The sequence below is a fragment of the Gymnoscopelus braueri genome, assembly GCF_963280865.1.
Source record: "Gymnoscopelus braueri genome assembly, chromosome: 10".
In the NCBI taxonomy this organism is placed as follows: domain Eukaryota; kingdom Metazoa; phylum Chordata; class Actinopteri; order Myctophiformes; family Myctophidae; genus Gymnoscopelus; species Gymnoscopelus braueri.
In genome coordinates, this window is record NC_137611.1 from 13,583,946 (window position 1) to 13,609,475 (window position 25,530).

The following is a 25,530-nucleotide window of genomic DNA, read 5'->3' on the forward strand; positions in this document are numbered from 1 at the left end:
GCAAAATCAAATCGTTAATCGAATCATTCGTGCGACAATTAATAGTCATGTAAAATGTCATAATCGTGACAACCCTGAGTGCTCTGACTCGGACTGAAGCTGGGTATTTTATTTCCCCTGCGGTTTTGGAATGTTGCTCCTGCTCTAACAAGTACTGACTTAACAATTTCACTTTGCCATAATGCAGGGTCACTGACCTCCAGGAAGGGCTTGGTTGCTGATTTGATTTTTGTGAACTACTCAAGTGCTCCTCCTGAGGTGGAAATTATGGTTCATTAGCTTCACCCTTCATGCTCCATCCCTCAAAAGGATGGATATGGGGGAATGCGAGGAATGTTGTCACTGTCATCATTATTACTATTAGAAGTTTTTTTTTTTAAGAAGTTGGCAATGAGTGGAACACTTTGAAGAAAAATTGCCTCCTTTGCCGTTTTCTTTTTAGCTTTCCTTTTGGAAGCGCAACTATGACGATGCATGTAGTCCATATTTCTGAACTTGCCTATGTCATCATTTATATAAATATATTCATAGCATACGTCAAACCTTATGAAATAATAATTAATATGCCATATATATTAACCACATGAATCCTAGCATCCCTCCCTATTCTTAACACTGTCATAATAGGTGAGCATTTGGCTATTTTCACTATTTGACGTACAACGAAGTATACAGAATTTAGGTGGTTAACACTAAATCAACACCCGGCCTATTGACGCTAATACTGTTGTTGTAAAATACAAGTGGTAGTATTTCATGGACTACTTCTTGTACCTAAACGCAGCTTTGGATACTTAAAAGACAGACTTTAAAAGCACATAAAAGAAAATAACCCTCGCCCATTTAAAAGTCTGCTAGAAATAGCCCTAGGTAGGTAGGAGTCATGGGGGCCTAATATCTCCCTTGACCAAGGAGGGATTCCCCTCGGTCTGAGCAGCAGATGTTTGGCTTCCCCGGGTTCCAGGTGGCTCCATACACAAGATCTGATTTAATCTTTAAACGCTACAAACGTCATCATGAGTGGTCGCATCAGAAGTACTGTAGTAGTAACGGCAGCTCAAGTGCACTAAACTTACACTATCAGTCTTATTAGCTGAAGCGGTGAAACTGCACTCTGTAACACAGCTGTAAACCTACAACTAGGCCTGTCACAATTGTTACATAATCGTCTAATCGCAATTATTTGAGATAATCGCAATTAGTTTTTGCATAATCGTCATAATCGTTTCCATGTTGAAAGATTTTCACACATTTTCAAATATTCAAAAAAGCAGAAATAGCTGATCTACAAGCTTTCAACGTGTCACAAAGTGACGCGTTGTAAGCTTGTAGATCTGCTATTTCAGCTTTTTTTACATGTATAAAAATGATCAAATGTCAATAATTTCTTTGTATATTTCAGTTATTTGTCAAATCTGCCCTGTGCATTTTTTTATTACGAAGCCTAAAAGGCTTCATATGTTCCAATGTTCAAACACACAATTAAATCGTTAATCGCAATTATTTGAGTGACAATTAATCAGCAACTTAAATTTGTAATTCGTGACAGCCCTACCTACAACACAGCTACTCACATCCCCAACTTTTTAATCGATTTCTACAGCATTGTTTTAGCCACAGTTATGTACAGTATGAACGTTTTTTTGTAATACAAATAAACACAAAAGTGAGGGGATATAACCGATTCCTCATCCGTGTGAGGTACCGTCTGCACTGCAGTGCACAAAATATTTACACAGCAATCCAAAACATCTCAACCACGGCCGCACACATCTCCCCATAACCTGACCCCTCTCTCCCTTGGCACATAGCAACATACCAGCGACACACATGCTCCCCAATGGCCAAAGCTGGGGATAATGAGAGGAAACAGCTAATTCCCCTGTTTTGCCAAAAGAAAGATGACAGATAGGAGACAACTAAACTCTGTGGGACCTCCATGACCGTAGTCAAAGAGACTCTGGGCTTTTTGGGATGTGTGGTTTTGGGGAGGTGTGTGTGTGTGTGTGTGTGTGTGTGTGTGTGTGTGTGTGTGTGTGTGTGTGTGTGTGTGTGTGTGTGTGTGTGTGTGTGTGTGTGTGTGTGTGTGTGTGTGTGTGTGTGTGTGTGTGTGTGTGTGTGTGTGTGTGTGTGTGTGTGTGTGTGTGTGTGTGTGTGTGTGTGTGTGAGTGGGCCTCCTCTCTGTGGAGTCTGGGGTTTTGTAGTATGGATGCCTGTCATTCTGCTGCGAGTACGGGCCTCTCTTATGCCTGCAGCCCTATTTATAGGGCAGTGTTTACTCTGAGGGGGGGGGGGGGGCAGGGAGGGATCTGTAACCACCAGTCATCATGGCTGGCCTGGGGGGGGGGGGGGGGGGGGGCAGCAGAGCAGCCTCTGGATTCATCACAAGGACTACTGGAGGCCAAGCAGAGGTGGCCGACGCTTTGGGACGTTTGGTGGCCAAATGTCACCGTGCTAAGCGTGCTTTACATTTTAGGCATTTGTGCTTTAAGCACTTAATCCCCATGTACTTCGCTGTATGACGAATAGCGAAGATAGCCGATCTACAAGCTCGATGCGACGCGTTGTGAGCTACTAGATCTGCTATTTTTGCTTTTTTGTTCATTTAGATTTCCAACCATTTCGCCAATAATGATGACATGCACCGTCCTTAATAGGGACACCAGGTTGAAAGTGGTTAAACAGTGGAGAGAGAGAGAGAGAGAGAGAGAGAGAGAGATAGTAAAGAGAGTGTGGGGGAGAGGCAGGGGGGGGGGGTAATCGAAACAATGACATCACAATTGACAGGTGACAGGATGGGGATGGGCAATTATTCTTTTAAATGTATTTTACATGGTAGGCATTCATATGCAGCCACATGCAGAGTGACTTTTACAACAGGTGTGGCAACAGACAAAGCTTTGATTTCTAGATACACAACTACCAGCAACTAATAAGAAATATAAGAGTCAGAGCACAGTGCCTCAAACTGAAATAAAAAGAGGGCTATAAGGACCAAAACACTATGACCTTAATGTTCAAGGTGACAAACAGGCTTTAGTTTCTTAGGCCTTGTAGCCGTGTAGTAAGCAAACGTCCGGTATCTCAAAACCAATATAATGACATGGTTCCTGAGATAGAGGCGAGACGGACCTCTGTATGTGGAAAACATTGAGTGCGAGCAGGAATTCAGTGACGGGCCAAATTTGTCCCATGGGATCTACTACTGTGTGACCCTGCTGCAGGCTGCACTATAGGGAGCACAGCAGGAATATTAATAGCTGGATTCCATGCCACTCCACTGTGTGCGCGTGTGCGTGTGCGTGTGTGTGTGTGTGTGTGTGTGTGTGTGTGTGTGTGTGTGTGTGTGTGTGTGTGTGTGTGTGTGTGTGTGTGTGTGTGTGTGTGCGTGTGTGTGTGTGTGTGTGTTTACTGATGTTCCTATTACAAACTGCAGGAACAGTGGTACTTGATAATGATGTAGCCTCTTCTTAAGGGAAGAATGAGTTGCTTTTTGTATTGAATTAGGTCTCATTATTAATGACACAATCTTTACTGTAACAGTGATGCTTGAACTAACCTCTACTTACCGATTGTAATTGTATTTAGAAGTAATATATTAACAACACAGAGAGCATAATTTATTCGGTCTCGTCTGGTATTGATTGTAATTTAATGGCACAATGAGTCGCTTCTTTCATTTAGAGCTTCCCTTGGCCGACTAACCTCTTCAGAGTATGTTATAGGTTCCTTTCTAAAACATATCCGGATGTTAATACGATCACGTTGAATGAAAATACAGGCAGACAGACATACATACTTAGACATTAAATAACCCAACTTGGTGGGGCTATAAACGGCTCTCATTCTGGGCTTTTGGTCGGCGGTTGAGAGCCTGGTTTTGGAGCTGGGCGTGGGTGGGGTCACTGAACACAACATGCTGATCAAAATCCCCTCAGATGTTAAAGCGCTATATCTTGGGGCAACTATAAAAAGGCTGTATAGATTACAAACTCTTAGATTAAAGGCTTGAGGTGGCAGTCGGCACAAATGTCAATGGGGGTTATGACGTCGCCAAGTTCCAAATTCCAGCCCTGGCATCTTAAAAGGACATTTTCCTTTTTATCACGCGGAGATAAGCATATAGGACAAATCCATAAGATCAGTAGTGTACAAGTGAATTCAACCACAATCCAATGTTCATCTCACTAGGGATGGCCAAATGGAGATTTTTTATTAACCGGTTGCCGTTAGGCCTTACCAATTAATTATTATTATTTTTCCTTAAGGGCCAAAAAAATACATTTTATTTTGAAGGGCCTAGTCTACTGCGCTATTTACACATAAAAAATACCAATACAAAAACGAGGAAGAAGAATAAAGTGGAAGTCATGTGTGGTTGCAGGTGTAGACTTGGCCAAAAAACAATACAAAGTTCTTTTTTTTTAACGATTTTTTTTAACCGTTAAGGCGGTTACACACCGGCGAATATGCGAATATACGCAAAATTCGGACTCGTTCCGAATAATTAAAAGACGCTTTTTTCGCTCCGCGAAACTGGTGTGGAAGCTTGCATTGACTTTATAAGGTTTTAAAAAAAAACGTATTATTCGCATGAAAAAAATCGCCCCGGTGTGTAAGGACCTTAAGTGTTAACCGGTTGCCGATTTCTTAACAGTTAACGGTTAACGGTTATCGGTTGGCCATCCCTACATCTCACTATCTTAGGGCTGCTCATATCTAAAATAATAGACTGACTTTTCATTTGTGGAATCTAGTTCCAGTAAATGATATCACTGCACACATTTTATATTGTTGCTGTAACTTGTTACTATAATTTTCTTTGTAAATGAAAGCCATTGTCCATCTTCTCTCATTATTAATTGTACTAGAAACTAAAAGCATGTTATTCTATAGCATTAAACGTACAGTATTTATAATGTCATTTGGGTGCATGCCAGGGCTGACGACTGGCAAAGTAATGGCTTGACAGAGGAGGGCAGCACAGCTAACCTTTGCTTTTCTTCACTTGACTATGAACCAGGAACTATATTGGGATGGGAGAGAGGGGGAGAGTAGACAGGAACATCTTTGCACCATAGAAACGGAGGAAGAATACGCTCACTCACTGGTGACAGGCACTCTTCTTCACGCGGCCACACAACGGCCAACACAGTAGCCCTGTGTACCACCAACACCATGGCTGAGAGACAGGCACATACATTATGCATGCAGATTGCAGAATGCTGTATTCAAAACACTGGTAGTTAACTGCGTACAACACAGGCACAGCTGAGTTGATGTCCTGCTCCGACATAGATTAAATTCTGATTTATGCTTAATTGCGCAGCGAAAATAGTCGAGACTCGATCTACAAGCTCACAACGTGCCACGCTTTCTGTGCACGACACGATGCGCAACCAGTTGTAAATCAGATGTAATCATATTAAGCCTCGACTCCAGTTGACTCAACAGCGTATTCAGAGCAGGACCACGATATAAACAAGAAAAAGTCAAACTACTGAAATGGCTTTTAACTCGATTGACAGCGGGGGAAGAGCAGTTGTTGTATTCTATTCAGACTAGACGAGTGAATAATTTGAATGCAGTGACCTTTACCCACAAGCGGAGACAAAACAATCTGCACCCATCCTACAATGAACACAACCTCTAATTTAAAACTCAATTATCCCCTTGCGCTAAGCTCCCGTATTTCCTTCCCATGGATGCAGTGGGACCATTCAAAATCCAGCACAACCTGTATTGGAGGAAACATGCCAGGCCCGACAATGGACCAACGGCTAAATCAAAGCACGAACGTAATAGCGCTCAAGAGATTTTGCAATGACAACGCAGCATTGCAGACATTCATAACGGTGATCGAAACACTCCGCTGAGGCTACATCAGTGTGTAGTGAGATTACATAATTGACGGCCAAGCACTAAATGCTTTGGTGCTGCGCTCAGCCAGTGACCTCCATTTCAAGGCCCATTTGTGATGGTAAAGCACACTGTTACACACACACACACACACACACACACACACACACACACACACACACACACACACACACACACACACACACACACACACACACACACACACACACACACACACACACACACACACACACACACACACACACACACACACACACACACACACACACACACACACACACACACACACACACACAGGATGAGAAGCTGCCATCTGTGCTGAGTGCCATTAGCTGAAATAAGGCACAGCTGGGACCATCTCCATATACACCCCCACCGCACGCAAACACACACACACACACACACAATGTCTAGGGGTTGTATGGAGGTGACCACTACAATGTTTAGACACATCCCAGGCCCATCTCAATCTGGCTTACTGTATTCAAACCCCAACTGCCCCAACCCCCCCCCCCCCCCCCCGAAATCCCACCGCAACCCCCTCTTTCTCACATACACACACACACGCACACACACAACTGCTGCAGGGCTGACAGCTGTCACACACAGCCACTGTAAGGGGACACTGTGTGGCTGGACCGGCCACTCTGAGAAGACACCTCTCGCTAAAGAGAGACATGGACCTTTAGCCCCGAAGTGTCTTCAGCTGCTCTGGATCACAAAGAGGAAGAGAGAGTTGCTCAATGCTGTATTTACTGTATATCTATGAGGACCTTCAACTCCCAAAAATGAAATGAAAATACATTGTTCAAAGGCAGACTCAGTACATGTGTATAAACTACTGCCCAACAATGTGTCTTTGACTTCCCTTTGCATTGAATGTGTGTACTTAAAATCTAACATTCCTATTATATACAGCAAGTTGTCAATAATTCAACACCTGTGACTTATGTACATTTTGTACATTCACCCATTACGCTCAACCACTTTCAAACTGGCGTCCCTATATTGGGTACATCATTATAGCTGAAAATTGTCAAAAATAGTCACAATTCTTCAGAAATAGCAAAAAAATAGCCTCACAAGGCGTCGTATTGCGACAAGTTGTGAGCCTGTAGCCTGTGTTGTTTTCGCCATCGTTGTAAACGAAGTATAAATCAGGGCTTTACAGTTGTGTTGAGCCTTGTGCTGTAGTGAGGCCCTCATACCACAGTTAACAACCAGTGAAATGCAGAGAAGGTGGACGGGTTAGAATTCTAGCGGGGGAAGCAATATTCCAGGTCAGATTGCTGGGGTCCACATTCTTAGCCTGTCATTGGCACTAAAGCCATGTCAGGGCTCATGCAGCCAATCTCACTTGTTGTTATTTCAACTGAACTGTCTTGACTGCCCACGTTATTATGTGACTAGACCACTGGGGCTTTGTTGTGCATTGCCGCCCCGGGGGCAAGGCTTAGTTTCACTGAAAAGGCTGGCATACAAAGCAGTGCTGTGGTTGAAAAGGATAGTAGTTCCGGAAACTCATCTTCTCTTGATCGAGTTACCCGCCAATCCGATTTAACAAACATTCTGTCCAGAAATAGATTGGGAAAACAGACGGTTAGTGTAAAAGATTAGCTGTAAAACACGGGTGCGATATGAAGCGCTAATGTCCGCTTCTGCGCAGGCTGCAAAGCCCGTTTAATAAGGTTCAGATGGGATAAACCATCTTATGAGATTAGCTGTAGCTAATCAGTAAATCAGCCCGTGAATCCATTCCCACTAATGTCTACCGGTCTGCACGATATTACATGGCACTTCAAACTCAAGGTTTTGTTCACGTAAGTGCACTTAGGTGCACTTTTCAACTGGGACGTTTGTCTTCTCTTGACCATGAAATCAGGAACAATGTATTTAGTACCCATTGTATCAATACAATAATATTCCTCTATTAAAGTTGGCCTCTGTCTAGTGTCTACAATACAATCCTGTCATAAAATCTGCAAACCACTACTTGGACCTGACCCACTGGTTCAGTGGTTCTCAAGCATTTTCATGTCAAGGACCCTCAAATTTAAATATTTGGCCGCACACCCGATTAGAAAAGATGTTGTTCCAGGGACCCCCATAAGAGAAGATTTGTCAAAAAAAAATTAAATAGCAGCTCTACAAGCTCACAACATTGTGAGCTTGTAGATTGTCTATTTTCGAGTAGCCGAAAGAATCGTGTTTAAACCCGTTCTCATTTTGCTGGGAATCCCTGGAACCTCTGGGGGTCCTCGCCTCCTCGGACCCAACTTTGAGAACCAGTGCACAGGTTTTCGACTTTAGAAGGACAATAAACTGTCAGATAATGAGACGACAAAGCATGTTTACTGGCAAAATGCAATATCAAAACCTCAATATGGGCAGACAAAAGAACAGCTCAGATTCTAACTTATATTGGAAGCGCCAAGGTTTCATGCTTTTTCTTTTTTACCTTTATTTATCTAGGCAGGTCACAACAAATTCTTATTTACCAGGACAGCCTGCGGAAGAGGCCAGCCTCTTGGCAAGAGGCATGCTAGGCCTCTTATTGTGTGACCCAAGATGCACTTCCAAGTAAATAAAAAAAAAACTGCTCACTTCAAGCTCAGGGTTTGTTCACATTAGTGGGACAACCAGTTTACCAGTCTCCTGTTGAAAGGCGTACTTTGTGCACTAGAATGACCTCGTCAGTGGCGAAGCCTATTATAGTCTAGCATTTTAATTTGATAACTCTTAGCTCACACAGAAACGAGATCCATCATTGGCCCAAGGTGCACTCCTCCTCTAGTGAATAACAATGAAATAAGACTCTCTTCTTCTTCTTTCTTACGGCCAGGGGCCAATGTTCCACAACACGATCACACACTGATTTTAGAAAAGGTTTGGCCCAACTTTTACGGCCGGTCATTGTTACAGACAGTAGCTCACAGGCAAGCAAAAAAACAAAACTGTAAAAGCTCGGAAATGAGATTCACAGCTGTGACCTCCTCAAAAAAAGGTGCACATACTATACATACTGTACATGCTATGCACTGCACACACACCGCTGCTGGCACACACACACATACACACACACACACACACACACACACACATGCTACACAACCCTACAAACCAGCAGCACACACAAGTAGATTAACTTAAAATGTCAAGTCAGCCATGCATAGCATAGTGTTGCTATAAAGGAGGTCAGGATGAATTGAATACACATGCAGGAGGACCCCAATGGAAAGAAGCCATAGTGCTTTCTTGGGTTTAATCCTTTTAGCAGACCTTGTTCTATAACTGTACTTTCTGTGCTTTTTTTTGTTGTTGCAAACTGTTAATAAAGTATTCAATCAATCAATCAATGAAAAGGAGGATGATGCTAAAAAGAGGATATACTATGGCAACCATGACTAGCGGAAAATAAACATATTCTCTACTGTATCTAACCACGCCCACCGCACTGCAGATCAAAAATCACCTAAATCAAAAATGTGAACCTTTAAAAAAAAAAAAGAGGGGAAAAAAACGTTTTAATTTCATTTGATCTGAGTCATGGTGATCGAATCGGCTACAGATGTTATAACGTGTGCGCAAACATCTGTGTTCGATGCCGTTACGTTTTCCCTCATTTAACGGTTGGGATGGACATATCTTTACTGTACTTTTGCAATAGAAGCGGTACACAATCTTATCACAACAATACACCTTTTTTTAGGAAATGCAACGGTTTGTATTTTTCATCCATCGGGGGGAATATTTTCCTTCCCCGCAAGGCTAAGAAATCCTGAAAATTCCGAAATCCGACTGCAGCAGAGAGACCAGTGTTGCCGGATTCTGCGAGAGAAACAAGCAACCAGGTCTACGAAAACAAGCCCAAAAGAAGCAACTTGGGCCACATGAGCACTTAGTTTAAACCTATACGCATCGGCTATTTGAATATAGCCGACCAACAAGCAATATTTACAAGCAATTTTACAGAAAAACAAGCCCAAAGTCGCTTATAATAAACAGACGTGGCAACAACACTGAGCAAGAAAATGTCGTGGCCAAGTTGCTGCACCGAAGCTTCTTTCACACAGCAGGAGAAAAAAATAAAGGTTGTGACCAACAACAGCATGTCACACCGCATTTAGCCAACGAATGATAATAAACACCACCAAGAAATTGTAATTTAACTACCAATATTGTCCCGAGGCTGATGTGGTCTAATAGTCGTCAGTCACGACCCAGTCTTTTACTCTTTGACACGAAAAGAATGTGGACCATCATCATTCATTTTACACACACGCACCTCTTTCGATCAAACGTCCCGTGTTAAAGAATGTGTAGAATCCTGGATGTGTGTGAGTGTGTGTGTGTTTTTAGATTATTATTATTACCGGTTGAAACGTCCTCTCCTTCACTGTGATGATGATGTGAGTTGCATTCGTGTAGTCACAGTGTGTAGTGTGTGTGTGTGTGTGTGTGTGGTGGTCTGGTTTCTTCTTGTGTTTCCCTGACAGACTGCAGTTCCCCCTCTGCTCCGCCAGCCTATCAGACCCCACTATGTATGCAGTTTCTACCAGTAGAATGGTGGGATAGGACAGCAGCATGGCACAGGACAGGACGAGACATTATTTTAAGCAAATCTTCCCTGCAGCAAGCAGCAGAAATAAGCAGCAGTGCAATGAATGCAGTGGAGGAAAAAGTAGGCTAGTCTGTACATATAAACAAACTAACTAGTGGTGGGTAACCATGAATAAAGCTATATGTTGAATATGTATCATTCAGTGGTGGAAAACATATTCACATTTCTTACTTAAGTGAAGCTATCAATGCTGCAATGTAGAAATACCTACTCTGTACAAGTAAGAGTCCGGAATTCAAAATTTACTTGAGTAAACGTACAAAAGTCTTGGTATCAAAATGTACTTTAAGTACTGAAAGTAGAAAGTACTCATTATGCAGAATGTCCCATTTCACAAGTTTTTCAAATGTATAAAATGTGTAAAAAATCTTTTGCAAATAGCAGATCGACAAGCTCGTAGATCGGCTATTCTCAAATGGCCGGAATGTATATAGGCTGAAGTTTGATTGATTGATGTACTTTATTTAGTAAGACATGAGAAGCAGTGCATGGAAGTACAATTCACTATACTAAGGTCTACTAAACTGGATAACTCATAAAGCACTAAGCTTGTTTGAAATGAGTTCCCACGCACACAAATCATGATGACATATAAGAGACAGACAGATATACACGAGTAAAAGTATAATATTTGCATCTGAGATGTAGTGGAGTAGAAGTAAAAGTAGTAGTAGTAAATTGGATACCTCACAATTGTACTTAAGTACAGTACTTGAGTAAATGTACTTAGCTACTTTACATCACTGGATAGCAGCAGCATGGCACAGGACAGCCAGGACATTATTTTAGCAAATCTTCCCTGCAGCAAGCAGCAGCAGCAGCAAGTAGTAGCAGTGCAATGAATGCATGACATGACGTTTATTGTGCTCTGGAAAAGAAACATCTCCATTCATAAGGGACACTTAATGAATTGAATACACAGGACTCCAATGGAAACAAGCCATCGTGCTTTCTTGGCTTTATCCTTTTAGCATCCTTTTGTATGGAACTGTACCTCTGTGCTTTTTTTTTGCAAACTGTTAATAAAGTATTCAATAAATCAATCAATCAATCAATCAATACACAGGGCCACAATGGAAACAAGCCCCTAGGGCTTTTTGTGTTATCCTTCTAACAATCATTGTAAAGATTAATTGTTAAGAAGAAGAGGTACAATCTGCAAACTGTTAATAAAGTATTCAATCAATCAACCTCAGTAACCATGTTCCTGTTTTTGGGCAGAGCAATATATGCGAAAAAATATTCAAAAGATTTCATTCCCCCCCTCAAAGATGTATCAAGTTTTTCCCAAATTGTTTGAAAATAGCAGATCTTTAAGCTTGTAAATCGGCTATTTTCAAATAGCCTAAGTATAAAAATAGTGCTTAAGTAGCTAAGTAGTAAGATCTAATTTTACAAAAATGTCACTGTTCTTCCAGTTTGCTAGAGCTCAGACAGGGAAACATCCTTGGTTGTATATGTTCTGTACCATTGCACATGCACACACGCCCCGGGGCGTGCACTTAATTAACATGTTATGAATCAGCCGCCCACACACATGCTGCAGCTAAACGCTCAAACACACACCTACAGTACAGCACTACATACGAGCATGTTTTTAATTAGTGTGACGGGTGGGGGGGGGGTGGGGTGGGATTTCCTCTGGGATTTGTGGTCTCTTTCTCTCTCTCTGCCTCATGTCTCCCAGAGGGAAGTGAGTGACCCTACTTCTCTGGGACAGATTCATCAACCTTTTTGGCTTTTATTCCTTCTAATTTCATATCATGTCGACATGTGCAAATACATATGCACGCATGCACTCACAAAGCCTCAATAGTAAATAGTAAATACACACAAACATGAATGTACACACACACACACCCACACACACAAATAAATTATGCTCTCTGTGTTGTTAATATATTACTTCTAAATACAATTACAATCGGTAATAGAGGTTAGTTCAAGCATCACTGTTACAGTAAAGATTGTGTCATTAATAATGAGACCTAATTCAATACAAAAAACGACTCATTCTTCCCTTAAGAAGAGGCTACATCATTATCAAGTACCACTTCTGTTCCTGCAGTTTGTAATAGGAACATCAACACACACACACACACACACACACACACACACACACACACACACACACATTCCCTATAGTGATATAGCAGTGTTCACGCATGCATGCAATCCCACACATTGCTGAGACATTGGAGTACTGTGAGTTTTACTGAAGTGCATTTCATTATTACTGCATTATTACCATGATGGGAAACAGCAGCCAAAGCCAGTTGGCTGTAGGGCATCGTATTAAAAGCTAACTGCATGATGACACACTCATTTTAAACAATCAACAACACCAATGTCATCACTCATCACATGCCAGAACAGATAAACAAAACATTGCAGACTAATGTTTTTCTATCAGTCATACAGTAATGTGACAAGCAATGGAATGCACTCGACTGAATGCAATCGACTGAATACAAAATATTTAATTGTCTTCACCAGACATTTCTACGTAATTCTAATCATCAGCATTTGTCAGTTTATGTTAAATCCATTTGAGTAACATTTTGAACATTATTGGTCTCTCAATCAGGTTTCGATTTACAGGGGGGGGAGGGGGCAGGGGTCTATGGCTCTGCTTTAGATATAGTCATTATTCTTTAAGGCGGGTTGGTGTGATGTGTTATGTGCCTGACACTGGTCAGATCGAATTAAATGTGTGCATTTATACGTCTACATTTCCTTTTGGGAAATGTAGACTGACCTGACATGTTTGATATTTATGTTTGATAATATCAAAATGTAACAATTATTTTTTTAACCCATTAAGACCTGAAGCCAATTCTACAAAATAATGTCTTCTCAACAGTATTCTGAAAAAAACGTATGTTTCTATATCAGTGGTGCTCAAACTTTTTCATGTCAAGGACCCCCAGAATTATACGTATTTGGCCGCTGACCCCCAGCTCAAAATATGTTGTTCCAGGGACCCCCAGAAGCAGTGATTTGAGTAAAACATGTTCGCTTTAAAACAATATTATATTCAAAGATTTGCACACATTTTCACGATTTTTCAAAAATAGCAGGTCTACAAGCTTTTTACCTCAAATCAAAAAATTACACAGATGCGTTCCAGGTCTTAAAGGGTTAATGTATGTTAACCACGTTAACCCTGATGTCCCTATTTGGGTTTTTTTTTTTAAATGTTCCACAATTTTTATTAAAAAATAAATTTAAAAGATGGGGCGCTCGGGTGGTGCAGGGGTAAGTACCTGCCACCACCACGGAGTCTAGGGGTTCGAATCCAGCGCGGTGCATCCGGTTTGGCCAATCGTCTATATGAACACAATTGGCCGTATTCAGGGGAGGGAAGCCGGGCGGGGAGACCGCATGTAGTCCTACAGGCTGGGGGCGGCACCTGTCAGCGGTGGGTGCTGAACGGGAGGAGTAGGACGGAGGCACTACGTCCTCCCAGTGGGGGCTAGTATTTTCACTATTTGTTGTCTGACAAAGTATATAGGGCTTAAGTGGTTAAGAAAATGCCCCACCCACCCAACCTTCCCTGTTATTTTTACAAATCGAACCCTGATTTGAATAATTACGGTCAATAATGCTAGCAAGCCACTTTATGGAGCCTTAAGGACATTAGGTAGACCTGAAAACAGCTGGTGCTGGGGCCTCAAGGCAGACATCAAACAGAAGTGGGCTGACATGGAAACAGCTGGAAAGGAAAGCCCGGGATAGAGGACTCTCTGGTGGTCAACGGCCTATGCTCCATGAAAAGGAGTGATAGACATAAGTAAGTAAAGTAAGCAGGACATGTGTTTTTCTTAAATTTACAGAATTGTCAGTCAAGTGTCCAGTGTGGACATATAACCAACACATTCAAAATATCATATATCAAAGAATCCTTTCATGTGCCCAGCGAAAATGTATAGACATGTTCCATTCCATACATCAACTCAGAGACCTTGTGGTTAGACTGTCTGCCCTGAGATAGGTTCAATCCCCGACCGACTGAGACATACCAAAGTAAAAAAAAAAAAAGGTACCCAATGCCCCAACTTCTTGGCACTCGCCATCAAGGGTTGGATTGGGGGTAAGTCACATACAGTACTAGCGTCATGTCCAGGAAGTGTACTTGTACATCAAGCTGCCTCATGTTAAGGACACAGGAGATAGGCTCCTGACCTGTTGGTCACATGACTCGGGAACTGTTGGTTCCCAAGGCTACTTACTTACGTACTTCTTGACTACAGCCTTGACTACTCCGTACGTCAACGCTGTCAGAAAGGCAGCAACTTTAATTACTATTCTGTGCTCAAACACAGCCAAACAATAGTTAGCTCCAATTGAAACATGTTGCTGTCACGATTCCATTGTCTTGTCTCAGACATTTGCTCATCATGGCCTGTCTAGCCAAGCATTGGCTGCTGTAAAGCAAAAAAAAGCACGTTCAACAGTAACACACAGGGGGTTAGAGACCATCCTGTCTTTTAACCACTGAACCACATGAACCCTAGCGTCCCTATTCTGGGCATTTAATAATAGGCAAACATTCAGCAAAAATAGCCGATCTACAAGCTGGTAGATCTGCTATTTTTGGTGGAGAGATTTAGTGTCAAGGGGAAAAACGGGGTACACTTGGGGAGCCCGGTCAACACTGTATATGGTCTAAGTGGTTAAGAACTATTTCATCCTTTGTTGTATGATGGTGTCGCGATCGCTCTTTTCATTTCAAAATATTTTGAAAATCTTCGCCTGTAATGACATGCCCAAAGTAGGGAAGCCAGGTTGTGGTCAATACACAACACAGGAGGGAAAAGAAATGCCTCTTTCAGCACCGAGAGTCAACGGGCCGTTTAGCACGGTTCAGTGAACTTTCTCTGTAGTGTCACGCTAAGTGGGCATTTAAAAACATTCTGGGGAGTTGGAAGGCAATGCTTTACATGGTCTCTACATGCAGTGCGAGGACCCGACTGTGGCTCCTGTCTGAAGCACTTGAGAAAACACAAGGCCAAGCACGGCGTCGGTTATATGGTACAGTTGATAAGTACTGTATCAAATGTTGTGCAAAAGTATAGATTACGCCGTATAGCCTAGTAACAGGCAGGCGGTCCATCGCTGAACTTTGAATCAATCACTCTTGAGATAAAGGCACATAGAACTGATGGGGGTGGAAAACCTTGATCATTGGATCTATAGGCTACTATAAAACAGCATCTGTCACACAGTCACATACATTTTCATCCTGGTAAGAGAGGAGCTGTGTAGTATTGTCAATGCATTGTGTGATCTGTCTATGTATTTATGTGTTGTGTATATGTGTATTTATGTGTTGTGATTTTTTGTGTCCTGATGGCTGCTTGGACAAAAAAAGCATCTATCTATAACTGTCAAAATAATAAATAAACACACTTACCCAGTTAGAAAAACTGCTCTGGTGGACAGAACCAATGAAGGAAGGATGTCCAATCTCAAAAACACAAACCAACAATTCTGCTGGCTTCATTTACAGATTGTATTCACAACCAATTCATATTTAATTATTTAATTCATTCACACAACTTCTTAGCCCAGTCCACCAATGATTTGCAATGTAACAAGTTGCAACCACTTGCAACAGAATCCGAAAGTATATAGGGTGATATATAGGCAAATTTTCAACCTTATCTTTTACCTTAACTGGTCCTCACTAATGTTCATTTTAAGATGGCACCAGTTCTGTCTACCCACTCAGTGTATCATTGGTGTGGTGTGGACGGTTCAGCAACCTGCCAACCAATGACATCATCGACGGGGATTCCAAGCAAATAGAAACTACAGCCTCTCTCTTCCCGAAAAGTTAGAATGCTGAAATAGAAGCCATTGTTCTTGCATAAAAAAAAAGAAAAAGTTTGAAATCTTGTTTGAAATTACCAAACCTGCCTACCGATGATGTCACTGGTAGGCAGACTTCTGAACTGTCCATAGCCCTCCTCTGAGACACAGAGTGAGTTGACAGAAATGGTGGTCTTATGTGGGTGAAGTGGTCTCTTAAGTGGTAAAAATTAACACTCAGGAGTTTTGCTGTGTACTCTGCCTGCTGTGTGTTATATATTCTTTCATTTGTTTGCAGATTTACACTTTTTTTCTGTTGCATATTTGGTGATCTGTATTCACTCATTCATTGTGTGCACTTTGCTCTGTATGAAATGCATTGCCTTGAGTTTTCCGTACATACAGCAACTTGCAGTTAAGGATAGATGCTGCGTGAGGCACTCTCTTGAGTGTTCATAGTCTCCTGAGCAGCCCTTGGTCAGCAGAATGACTAACACTAGACCAGACAGACCAACATGTGATCTCAGCCAGGACTCCACGCAGCCTTGCTGTGGCTGCTGTTTACTGAGGTACTTTGTTCCAGTGGGCAGGAAATCACCCGCTCTGAGCATTAATTAAGCCTTAACCTTGAGCCTAGTTTGACCCGGCCTCATGACGTCCCCGGTTGTCTCTTCTAACAAGCCGAACAAGGGAATAAACAACAATTCCCCACTACCCCTGACTGTCCTCAGCTTTAGTCTCATCCATTTCTCTTCCAAGTACTTCTCTCTCTACTGTTCTGTTCTTATACAATCGTTCCATTGTTTACTGCACATCAACACTATGGCCCTTGCACTCTGCTCACCAATGGTAGCTTGCTCTGGATAATAGCGTCAGAAAAAACACTTTCAATCTGGCGTCCATAATTTGGGCTTGTCAATATAGGAAACATTTTATATAAAAAAATATAAGCATCTATAAGTTAACAACACGTAAGGTTGTCGATCAGTTATCTTCACTATTCGTCATGCAAAGAAGTGTATGGGATTTAAGTGGCTAAGATTTTTAAATGTATTACTGTAATCAGTCTGTAGTCAGCTGTTTCTCAAAAAGAGTGTCATACTGCATGATGTTGCAGTCAGTCACATGGATACCTCTGACCTATGAGGTTATTTCCTCTTATTTTACAAGATGTGAAAGTTACAGTACCATAGGGAGGAAACTAGGATGAACTGGTTCCAACGTTTCCATATAATTCTCTCATGAATATACTGTACACATCATTAACCTACTTTAGCACAACAAACTATGAATAGAAATATTTATAAGTAACAGAACGGAATTGAAGACATGTAGAAAGAAAAAGATGTGAATCAACTTAATTGTTCATTTCCATTAACAAGACATATTCCTCTAAATGGATTAGTTAGTTCTTTAACCACATGAATGAACCGTAGTGTCCCAATAGGCAAAAATATGTCAAAAAATATGCAAACATTAGGCAGAGATAGCTGATCTACAAGCTCACAATGCCGTCTTGCGACACGTTGTTGTGAGCTTGTGGATGGGACTATTTTTGCTATTTGATGTACAACGTCAACGTATACAAAGTTATATATTAGGGTTTAAAATGGTTAAAAACCTCAAGAGAGGGGTGCCCGCTGGCTGAGCGGTCCAGGCGCATACCACATGAAAGCTCTAATGCAGCCTGACAGCACGTCACAGGTTCGAATCCTGATCCCGACTTTGCTGCGTGTCACTCCCATCTCACATCTCTCTCCCCATTTTCTGTCTATCTCCATTATGTACTATCAATAGAGGCAGAAAAGCCCCAAAAGAAATCCCCCCCCCCCCCCAAAAAAAAAGAAGTATTTGTACACGTGAAAACAGACGCGAGCAGTTGGAAGTGAAACGCTTCATCATAACAAGTAAAACGCCAAGAAAGTGGGAGAATCACTAAGCGTACCTACATCATTACAATCATCTAATTGCCGGTGCTGCCGCTAATGTAAGAAATCTGGCGCTTCATCAACACATAATTACATTGAAGCATGTGTCCCTAACAATATGTGGTGAGTCACCCATGTGATTCAATTAAAAACAGGTCCGGGCTCGCATTCCTTGCCGTCCCTGAGGTCTGGTGGAAAAATAATTAATGTTCCAGAAAGGAACTGCTTTAAAAATACACCATTTAACGTGTCAGTTTGTCTTTTGATTAGCACACGCTGTACAGGGTCGGAGGCACTGAAATAATAGGTGCTACAGTATGATGTAACAGTCTCTCTCCATTCACTGACATTACCGTGTCTTTATGCAGGCGGTGCTGTTTGTTCTAGGGGTGAGGTGAATTTGCTTAATCAGTTCAGGAAGGGAAATTGAATTCAAAGTGACAAAAGTAGAACTCAATTGCGGATAAACAAATTTGGGCAAGCAGGTTTCAGCCCCATCAGACTTTGACTTCCAGTATAAAATGTTAGACTTCAAAAAGTACAAATGTTAAAAGTAGTGTAAGTGATATGTTTTGGTTAAAACAAAAAGTGCGTTGTAAAAAGGTTTAAGCTCTATATTTTGAAAGCAATAATTGCTATAGTGTTTGTTCCATAACAGAAGTTTCCCCGTCTGTCCAGCTCTTTAACACATTGACTGCCAGAGTTTATTCATAATGTACTCACCCCTGTGCCAGCAATTTGCATGTTTTTTTATTTTGTAATTTTTCATTCAAATAAATTCTCTGATTGTGGTGTTAAGCACATACGACAGTTCCACCAGTAGAGAGCAGCAAATCCACACATTGATCACCTCGCTCGCCCCCTCCCAAACAGGCCCACGTCATATCCTGTCATTCACCGGATGTTATGTTTTCGACAATCCCTGATCCGCTGATCGGCCTGAAAACGATGTGATACACTACGACGATGACTGTTAGTCACCCGGACCAAAGAAAATAGAAGTTGAGCTGTCTGTTTTTTTTTACATCCGGCTCCGGGTGAGTGTGACGTAAGTGGAAAACGAAAGTGCTGATGAGAAATAAACAGAGCCGTGCGATCACAGATTAAACAATGAAAATTCAAAAGAACGCATCAATGCGTTCTTTTGAATTGCTGGCATTCAAGATGGATTTGAAAGAACGCATCGATGCGATCTTGGCAATCAATGTGTTAATAAACAGAAAATATATTTTCAGTTGGGTTGCCAGTTTCAGCCATTCAGGAGAGCTTACCCATTTATCCTGTATCCTGTAGGAGTTCTCTCTCTTGACTGAATAAAATTGGTATCCCCGGACCTGAATATGCATTTTCTGTTTACTGAAGAGCTGGAGAGACAGACTCTACAGCAATGATTGGTATAGAGCTATGTAACCTTTAAAAGAAATTCAGGTCGAGAATCACAGTTCTAGACAGCTAGACTCCTACAGAGCAGGCCATAAAAAAAGGTTATTATATTCAACATAATAATTAAAAACAATCAAAACTCGATCTTAATGATCTTAATGCAATCCTGGTTCAGACCTTAACCACTTGAACCCTAGCGTCCCTAGTCCGAGGTGAACATTCGGTAAATTGCAGATCTACAAGCTCGTAGAGTTTGGTAAAGATATATGGCGTAGAATAGACTAGACCCCTGGCGTCAAGGAAGTATAGGGTTTAAGTGGTTAAGCTACACAGCAAAACCCAGAGCAGTAATTTAACTCCGAGTGTAAAAAATGTACCATAACGGTACATTTGTATACTCTCAGAGTTAACCCATTAAGACCTTAAGGCCAAAACAGTTTTCTGACAAACGTATATTGCTATATCAGTGGTTCTCAAGTGTTTTCATGTCAAGGACCCCCAGAATTATATGCATTTGGCCGCGGACTCCCGATCTCAAAATATTTTGTTCCAGGGACACCCCAGAAACAAAGAATTTGAGTAAAAATAGCAGATCTACAAGCTCATAGCGCGGCACGAAGTGACGCGCTATGAGCTCGTATATCTGCTATTTTTGAATAGCGAAAATGACAGAAGCTTTCCTGTGTTTTAATGGGTTAAATTAACGCTCTGGATTTAACCCATTAAGACCTGGAACGCATCTGTGTCACTTTTAGATTTCTTTAGGCTATTCAAAAATAGCAGATATACAAGCTCGTAGCGCGGCACCGAGTGCCGTGCTACGAGCTTGTAGATCTGCTATTTTTGTAAAATCGTGAAAATTTGTGCAAATCTTTGAATATATATATATTTTTTCAAAGCGTTAGGATTTAGATTTTTTTTTTTTTATCAGCCTCAGTTCTAATGGGTTAATTGTACTGTCACCTGCTTTCTGGCTGTGAAGGTCCTGGCTCCTCTGGGGGGGGGGGGGGGGCATGCAGAGATCATGTGCCAAATTAAACAGTCTGAATCTGACACCGCATTCTGGCCCCAATGTTCCCAAATCAAAGCACTTTACCTGCAGGTACACCCTGTCCCTAATCATACCGCCTCACCTACTGGGACCCATTTCACCAACTGTTTCTGCCTTTCAAGTAAGTCATTAGAGCTGCTGTCACCCACTGTGATGCTTGAACGATTCAGATGTCTTGTTTCCTCCAGCTCTCGCATGTTTGCCTTTCACTTCCTCCTTGTCACCAAAATGAACATTCTGTTGTCTGGGTGCTGTGGCGCTGACCTTTGCTCCCCTTTTTTAGATTTTGTTTTTAACCACTTTTTCCATCTGGCGTCCCTATTTTTGGGCGCGTCATTATATATGCGAACATTTTTCAAAAGATCTTCCAAAACAAAAAAATCCAGTCAAAAACACTAGCACACAACGGGGCTTACTGTAAGTGTTATATGGGGTTTAAATGGTTTTAAAACCCATTAAAACCGGGAAAGAATCCGTGTCATTTTAGATTGTAGCTATATACTGTATATGAGTGTGTGTGTCACGATTCTTAAAAAAGAATATGAGCCATGAGCTTGTAGATCTGCTATTTTTGAAAAATCGTGAACATTTGTGCAAATCTTTAAATATATATATATTTTAAAGCTGATTTTTTTTACTCAAATCTTTTTTTTCTGGGGGTCCCTGGCAGAACATATTTTAAGATGGGGGTCTGTGGCCAAATACATATACTTGTGGGGGTCCTTGACATGAAAAAGTTTGAGCTCCACTGATATAGTAACATACGTTTTTCAAAAAACTGTTCTAGAAGACATTATTAGAATCGGCCTCAGGTCTTAATGGGTTAAATAAGTCTGTTTGACTATCAGTAAAAAGCCTAAAATATCAAGTATAGTGTAACTGAAGCGGGACATTTTGTATGATGACAATGAATACTCCTTGTAATTTTTTTTAACTCAATGGCTCAATGGAAAAAAGGGAACATTTTGATGGAGCCATTGAGCTGTCTACTCTAGCCATCGAGCTGCCTAGAATGGATCCTTACGGATCAATTTGTGCAATGTCAGAGTTAAATTAACACACAACTTCACTGTGCAAGTGTGCACGTGAATATGAATGTGTAGATCGCCACAATAAAGGCATCTTATCTCTGAGAATCATAAATTCTGTCAGTATTTCTAACCTTTGGAAAGCTGTAGTCTAATGATTGCACCCTTCAAGTGATTGCAGCGGAAACATTTTTAGACCGTGGGAGGGGCAGCACATGTGTAGTGGCTCACAAATACACTAGAGAAGAAGGGTGATTTATACTTAGTTGCGTGCTGGTGTCGCACACTGAAAATAGACGATCTACAAGCTCACAACAACCCACGTACTGTATAAATCAGGCATAACATTATAATTACTCCCTTTCTTATCTTTGCACGGCTTGCTGTTAAGAACGGTGTCATTTCAGTGGAACGTTTGCAATTCTCAGCATCCTTTTTTTCATTTCAGTTAATTTCAAGATAGCCTTTCCTCTTTCTCACTAAGTAATTTTACTTCAAAGTAGTAAGAAGAAGAAGCTTGAAACTGCTTATGGCAATCATTCATATTCATGTGGGCGGGCACACACACACACACACGCATGCGCACACACGCACACGAGCACACGGCCGCACACACACACACACACTAGACAAAAAAAGCACTCACACACGCCTTAGAGCTGCAATTCTGTTTTTCTTCTTTTTAATTGAACCATTGTGGTAAATTTGCAGCTGCTCTACAAGGTTAAACACAAAATATAAACAAATTTAGGCATGTTAACATGGAAGTAAATGGCAAAATATCCCTTCAACACTCGCAAAATGTTTCTCTTATCCTTCCTTATTAAGCCAACAATCAAAAGAGGAAGATATACATAATACAAAACAGAACAGAAAGAATCATTCTCGAAAAAGAGGAAAAAAAACAACAAAGTGTGACTGTGTCTCCTTAGCAACGTTCCAAAGAAAAGGATTGATACCAGTCCAGCGCATTTCTTGGCAGGAAACAAAAGCGTCTGCACAATAGCACTTAAGGGGACATCAAAGAAATCCCAGCGGGCTGGAACTGGCCCCTTACTCGACGACACTAAAAATACCCCGGCGATTGTCGAGGTGCCATCTCAGAGGTCTGTAACTTTATAAGGCAAAGACAACGCCATCCTACTGTCAACTTGTGTGAAGTGACCGGGCAATACTGGGAAGATAGCAGTCCTCCCAACCAGCTTATCTCTGTCCCGACTAGATTGAGCCGTACATGTTATCTCCTCGGGCCCTGTGGCTTTGATGGACGTAAAACGGTGAAGTCACGTCACGTGTCAGGTTCAGCCCGTGGATGGCTGCTACCTGGGCGAAGCTACTGAAGGAGAACCGCTCACCTGCCACTTTTCTAGCAGCCGGGCCGGGCAGACAAGAGAGGTCAGAGTCTGTGGTGATTATTATGGTGTAGTAGTGTGTAATCATGGCCATGCAATCCTGGAGGTGGTCATACATTGTGGATTGAAATGCTGTTTTGGTTTTCTGATAACAATTGAGCATTGATGGTTGAATTGCTGATAATGAAAAAGGTGTCACAAAGTGACAAAAGGCACGCACGCACGCACGCATGTCCTGCTGGGTTGGTTGCTGGATCAACAATTCAACATGAAAAGAAAAACAATAAAATCGGTCTGAGGAAGAGCGAAACATTACCAATAAAGAAAAAGCCCACGATGGGAGCAGCATTCTGAATTGCTGATAATATCAGCACTATCTCTACAGTAGATCAACACTTTTCATTTGACTTCTGTGTTGTTTTTCCAGCAACATGCCAATAAAGGACATGATCGTGTTACGTTGTGTAAATATTAGTGCAGTAACAATCATATTCCTTGACGAGGTGTCAGGTGTCATGCAAAGTAGACTGCTTTTTTGAACCAGGCTTTACAGTGTACCATGGAATCAACTACAACAATAATACATTCTGCTGTGAAATAGACTCATAACACTTTCCGTAGCACTTCTTTTCTCAAAAATCTTTTCTCAGAATACCTTTTTAAAAATGAGTGAAAATAGCGTCTGTTTTCTCTCTTTTTCTAAATGTATAACATAGGGCTTAATGTTTTTAGTTCTCTTCCAGCCAGTGGTTACACAGCAGTAAAACCAAAACTGGGTCCCACCCCGCAAAGAATGTCGATTTTTCAACCTTTGCATACCAGATCACTAAATCACGATAGTGACAGAGATTTAGAGACCGCCTCATCTGACCTTTAACCTCAGTCTCTCACACATGGCCAAAACATATCCTACACACATATCCTCACAGCACAATGGCTTGAGTATCACTCATGATTATTAATGAGTTGACAGCAATATCGGTTCAAATGCCTTAGATAGAACGCCAGGGTGCGATCGATAGCATTGATACCATTACAACACAGCAAGGTTAAGCGATTTTTCTTCTCCCATGCAGGACATATTAACTATACAGCGGAGCACTCAATTTAAGAATTTCTAGCTATTTGAATGGTCCAAGACAGTTCAATCAATACCTGTGTGACCATAAACCTCTCTCTGCCCTTAAGCAAGAAGCCACAAAAGTCAAACTCGTGACGTCACAGAGGCCATAACTGCTCTCAAGAGAACACTTTGGAAAACATGGCAGAGGTAATTGGAAGAGCACCTAGGGGGATTTTCTTTTAACGATAAGCATACATTATCTGGTGCAGAAATGACAATACAACAACAGTATTATTAGGATCATGGCAATGTTATCCTTTTAGACCAAGTGTTTGACTGTGCTCGACTCATGGTGTTTTGCATTTTTGTCTAATAAAATATTCAATCGATCAATCAATAAATACCAGTAACTCAAGGAATCATTCAGCGAGTTCATAAAACCAAAGCCTCTACAGTACCGTATCTATATGTTAAGATGGAAGTACCAAGTTCAGACTAGGATTTCTGAATTTAAATAATGAAGAAGTGGTGTATGGGTCCCCAGAAAGGCCAGTATTACTGTCTGACCTTTACTCAACATCTACAGGGAGGTGTGTGGTGTGCATCTGTCATGATCTCAGGTATCCGCACAAAAAAAACAGAACTGTTCTACCGGTGACCCTTGAACATGATGTCCCATGGACTTTACCCAGTCTTATCACTCCAAGGTCTTGCACTGTACGTTACGCTTCATAATTTTACCTCATAAACCCATTAAAAACTACTGAACAGTAGGAAAAAGATGTTAATAGAAGGCCCTGCCTGATTACTCAAGATGTTAAGTCACCTCAGAGAGCTACACACAGGAAGAAATAACCTACGCACAAAAGGCTGTTTTAGTTACAGAATCATAACAGTCAGCAAACCTAATTGGGCTCATAGTCCTGTACTCTGTTGTACAGTTGAGGATGAACGTGCAAGAACAATAAAGACCATTCAGTCGTTTGATCCCCTGACAGAATTTTAGGCCATGACAAGAGGAAACACATGCTGGGAGGACTTCCCCTTTCCGATGTGTCTGCTTGCGCCAGTAAACTTTTTTGATCAGGTGAGTGTGAATGAATGAGGTGTGTGTGTGTGTGTGTGTGTGTGTGTGTGTGTGTGTGTGTGTGTGTGTGTGTGTGTGTGTGTGTGTGTGTGTGTGTGTGTGTGTGTGTGTGTGTGTGTGTGTGTGTGTGTGTGTGACTGTGTGTCAAGCAAAACAGGCTCTGCTTGATCAGCGGTTTCAGGAACAGAAGGAGCTCAAAGAGAAGGAATTGGTTAAGGGGGGAAAAGTGCTGATATCGACATGTCGCTATCTATCGCCACACACACAATCAGCAACTTCAAGGACCCTCAGAACATATTGTGTCACAGTCACAGACATTAGCA

At 41.5% G+C, this 25,530-nt stretch overlaps 1 protein-coding gene across 10 annotated transcripts in view; it reads right to left on the minus strand.

Moving 5' to 3' along the window:
- LOC308094466 (band 4.1-like protein 3) overlaps positions 1 to 25,530 on the minus strand; it is an 81,550-nt gene that overhangs the window by 55,163 nt on the left and 857 nt on the right. For 6 of the 10 annotated variants that reach the window (XM_080441134.1, XM_080441141.1, XM_080441138.1 and 3 more), the window contains exon 1: positions 10,254 to 10,397. The exons of 2 other annotated variants lie outside the window; for them this stretch is intronic. The gene's annotated coding sequence lies outside the window, so the exon portion shown is untranslated. Of the gene's footprint in view, positions 1 to 10,053; positions 10,073 to 10,165; positions 10,214 to 10,253; positions 10,398 to 25,530 lie in introns of those variants that run through there. 2 more of the 10 variants (XM_080441136.1, XM_080441137.1) reach the window with 2 other exon arrangements.